At 38.9% G+C, this 5,000-nt stretch overlaps 1 protein-coding gene across 1 annotated transcript in view; it reads right to left on the bottom strand.

Annotated features, from left to right (window-relative positions):
* The window catches only part of inppl1a (inositol polyphosphate phosphatase-like 1a), an 86,276-nt gene that overhangs the window by 11,269 nt on the left and 70,007 nt on the right, over positions 1-5,000 (bottom strand). The window lies entirely within an intron of this gene.

Below are 5,000 nucleotides of genomic sequence, written 5' to 3'. Positions count from 1 at the left end.
TTTCACAACACATCTAAACGCTTCAATTCCGAGTTAAAAAAAACAGCTTCGATGGTCACGACGATAAAAAGCTACAAATGAAATGTAACTAGTAATTCCAAGCGCGCTTCTTATTTGCCCTGAAAGTGCTTTAGGCAACGGTAGGCGGGCTTCAGCACGACACACACCCCCTTTCAACGTCAAGCTGGAGGCAGTACATACATTTTCAAAACGTTTACTTAAATTGTGTGAAACCTTAACGTTATACTTCATATTGTGAAGCAGGTCTTACCTTGCTTCAAAGTAGCCGAGACAAAAAATTATAAATGTGTCTATAAACGTGGAGGTAATTGTTTTAAAGACTTCCATATACCATTGAGACCAGTAGACTATTGTTTTAAAGACTTCCATATGTCATTGAGACCAGTAGACTATTGTTTTAAAGACTTCCATATGTCATTGAAACCAGTAGACTATTGTTTTAAAGACTTCCATATGTCATTGAAACCAGTAGACTATTGTTTTAAAGACTTCCATATGTCATTGAAACCAGTAGACTATTGTTTTAAAGACTTCCATATGCCATTGAAACCAGTAGACTATTGTTTTAAAGACTTCCATATGCCATTGAAACCAGTAGACTATTGTTTTAAAGACTTCCATATGTCATTGAAACCAGTAGACTATTGTTTTAAAGACTTCCATATGCCATTGAAACCAGTAGACTATTGTTTTAAAGACTTCCATATGTCATTGAAACCAGTAGACTATTGTTTTAAAGACTTCCATATACCATTGAAACCAGTAGACTATTGTTTTAAAGACTTCCATATACCATTGAAACCAGTAGACTATTGTTTTAAAGACTTCCATATACCATTGAAACCAGTAGACTATTGTTTTAAAGACTTCCATATGTCATTGAAACCAGTAGACTATTGTTTTAAAGACTTCCATATGTCATTGAAACCAGTAGACTATTGTTTTAAAGACTTCCATATGTCATTGAAACCAGTAGACTATTGTTTTAAAGACTTCCATATACCATTGAAACCAGTAGACTATTGTTTTAAAGACTTCCATATGCCATTGAAACCAGTAGACTATTGTTTTAAAGACTTCCATATGCCATTGAAACCAGTAGACTATTGTTTTAAAGACTTCCATATGTCATTGAAACCAGTAGACTATTGTTTTAAAGACTTCCATATGCCATTGAAACCAGTAGACTATTGTTTTAAAGACTTCCATATGTCATTGAGACCAGTAGACTATTGTTTTAAAGACTTCCATATGTCATTGAAACCAGTAGACTATTGTTTTAAAGACTTCCATATGCCATTGAAACCAGTAGACTATTGTTTTAAAGACTTCCATATGTCATTGAAACCAGTAGACTATTGTTTTAAAGACTTCCATATGTCATTGAAACCAGTAGACTATTGTTTTAAAGACTTCCATATGTCATTGAAACCAGTAGACTATTGTTTTAAAGACTTCCATATGTCATTGAAACCAGTAGACTATTGTTTTAAAGACTTCCATATGTCATTGAAACCAGTAGACTATTGTTTTAAAGACTTCCATATGCCATTGAAACCAGTAGACTATTGTTTTAAAGACTTCCATATGTCATTGAAACCAGTAGACTATTGTTTTAAAGACTTCCATATACCATTGAGACCAGTAGACTATTGTTTTAAAGACTTCCATATGTCATTGAAACCAGTAGACTATTGTTTTAAAGACTTCCATATGCCATTGAAACCAGTAGACTATTGTTTTAAAGACTTCCATATGTCATTGAGACCAGTAGACTATTTATCTTATGTTCTATTGGTTTTCATAATCAACTTTCGTTGTCCAGTAGCCAAAGGCCTACCAGGGTAGTTACTTTATGGCTGGTTATAACACCTACGTAAGAGTGTCAAAGCCCACTAAACCTACCAGGGTAGTTACTTTATTTATGGCTGGTTATAACACCTACATAAGAGTGTCAAAGCCCACTAAACCTCCCACACAGGGTGAAACATTCCATGACACCATAGCCTACTCGTCAACAGTATGTTTACGTTAGATAAAGTTTTCTGAAAATGACCACATTCAATTATCATCATTGTAACTGCGGACACAGTGACGTCAGACATGCACCTACCCCAATGCTCTGTTGCTGATGACTGGGATGAATTCAGGAGCAGGACAAGACACCCTCTTTGTGACTGACATAAGGGCCTGACATAAGGGCCTATATCTGGCTAATATGATTATGATGGTCATAATCATGTCAAACGGTATGTTCTCAGTCCAAGTAAAGTGACACAGGATGAACATCATGTTCTATATAATATCATGGAAAAAAACACGACTTAAGAATTCATTAAAACCGTCTGGAGGAACTAGTACCATCTGGAGGAACTAGTACCGTCTGGAGGAACTAGTACCGACTGGAGGAACTAGTACCATCTGGAGGAACTAGTACTGTCTTATTAAGCTATATAAAACAACGGTCGTTGATGTGTTTGGCTGCATTTCAGATTCATCTCTGTACATTTCAATGTTGCAGTAATACAACCTAAGCCTATAGCGTTTGAGCGAGACAACGTTCTTTTCAGATAGCGAGCCCTGATCCCAATGACTTGGCTGCCCCCGCAAGGAGAGAAAGACAACTGCTAATTTTTTAACCAATCACGAGGCTCATTAGAATTTCCTGATGCATCAGGACAATTCTCTGCAGCAAAAGCGTGATCAAGTTAAGATCTGACATCTGTAGCCTACTGCCACGTGAGCATTGCTGCGCTTCAAGTGTGAAGAAATAATTGATCAAGCTAAAACGTGCTGATCTGTTGCATCAGACTCTATGCTTTTTACATTTTCTGGGGGATGTGACCGAGGCCTACTAGTTGTATGAATTTGGGATCTATCGTCCAACAACTGTCTCAGAGTCTGTTTGGAATAGGCTATTTCATTCTCACACAGAAAGACAAAATAACAGGTAAGCTGTTATACTATGGAAGGTAAATTAATGGACAGATCCTCTAACATCTTCAAAATGCTCATCTGAATTCACTAAGGACGCACACTAATCAGGTTGTGTTAATATGAATGACCATCATGGACATGTGATTTCTGTGTTTCTGAGCACTGTGGGTGGACACACTAATCAGGTTGTGTTAATATGAATGACCATCATAGACATGTGATTTGTGTGTTTCTGAGCACTGTGGGTGGACGCACTAATCAGGTTGTGTTAATATGAATGACCATCATGGACATGTGATTTGTGTGTTTCTGAGCACTGTGGGTGGACACACTAATCAGGTTGTGTTAATATGAATGACCATCATAGACATGTGATTTGTGTGTTTCTGAGCACTGTGGGTGGACACACTAATCAGGTTGTGTTAATATGAATGACCATCATGGACATGTGATTTGTGTGTTTCTGAGCACTGTGGGTGGACACACTAATCAGGTTGTGTTAATATGAATGACCATCATGGACATGTGATTTGTGTGTTTCTGAGCACTGTGGGTGGACACACTAATCAGGTTGTGTTAATATGAATGACCATCATGGACATGTGATTTGTGTGTTTCTGAGCACTGTGGGTGGACACACTAATCAGGTTGTGTTAATATGAATGACCATCATAGACATGTGATTTGTGTGTTTCTGAGCACTGTGGGTGGACACACTAATCAGGTTGTGTTAATATGAATGACCATCATAGACATGTGATTTGTGTGTTTCTGAGCACTGTGGGTGGACACACTAATCAGGTTGTGTTAATATGAATGACCATCATAGACATGTGATTTGTGTGTTTCTGAGCACTGTGGGTGGACACACTAATCAGGTTGTGTTAATATGAATGACCATCATAGACATGTGATTTGAGTGTTTCTGAGCACTGTGGGTGGACACACTAATCAGGTTGTGTTAATATGAATGACCATAATGTAAATGTGATTTGTGTGTTTCTGAGCACTGTGGGTGGACACACTATTCAGGTTGTGTTAATATGAATGACCATCATGGACATGTGATTTGTGTGTTTCTGAGCACTGTGGGTGGACACACTAATCAGGTTGTGTTAATATGAATGACCATCATGGACATGTGATTTGTGTGTTTCTGAGCACTGTGGGTGGACACACTAATCAGGTTGTGTTAATATGAATGACCATAATGGACATGTGATTTGTGTGTTTCTGAGCACTGTGGGTGGACACACTAATCAGGTTGTGTTAATATGAATGACCATCATGGACATGTGATTTGTGTGTTTCTGAGCACTGTGGGTGGACACACTAATCAGGTTGTGCACCCAATGCATATGGGTCCGGTAAATTAAAATGCTGCTGGTCAAATGTTTCCTAAAGGAAACCCTGGAACACACGCACTTGGAGACAGAACACACACTTGGAGACAGAACACACACTTGGAGACAGAACACACACTTGGAGACAGAACACACACACACACACTTGGAGACAGAACACACACACTTGGAGACAGAACACAAACAGACAGACACTTGGAGACAGAACAGACAGACAGACACTTGGAGACAGAACACACACACACACACACACTTGGAGACAGAACACAAACACACACACACTTGGAGACAGAACACAAACAGACAGACACTTGGAGACAGAACACAAACAGACAGACACTTGGAGACAGAACACAAACAGACAGACACTTGGAGACAGAACACAAACAGACAGACACTTGGAGACAGAACACAAACAGACAGACACTTGGAGACAGAACACAAACAGACAGACACTTGGAGACAGAACACAAACAGACACACACTTGGAGACAGAACACAAACAGACAGACACTTGGAGACAGAACACAAACAGACAGACACTTGGAGACAGAACACAAACAGACAGACACTTGGAGACAGAACACAAACAGACACACACTTGGAGACAGAACACACACACACACACACACACACACACACACACTTGGAGACAGAACACACACACACACTTGGAGA

This window comes from Oncorhynchus mykiss, chromosome 24, assembly GCF_057628025.1.
Source record: "Oncorhynchus mykiss isolate SJ-2025 chromosome 24, ASM5762802v1, whole genome shotgun sequence".
In the NCBI taxonomy this organism is placed as follows: domain Eukaryota; kingdom Metazoa; phylum Chordata; class Actinopteri; order Salmoniformes; family Salmonidae; genus Oncorhynchus; species Oncorhynchus mykiss.
Note: the sequence above shows the minus strand (reverse complement) of the source record. Positions and strands in the feature narration are given on the sequence as shown.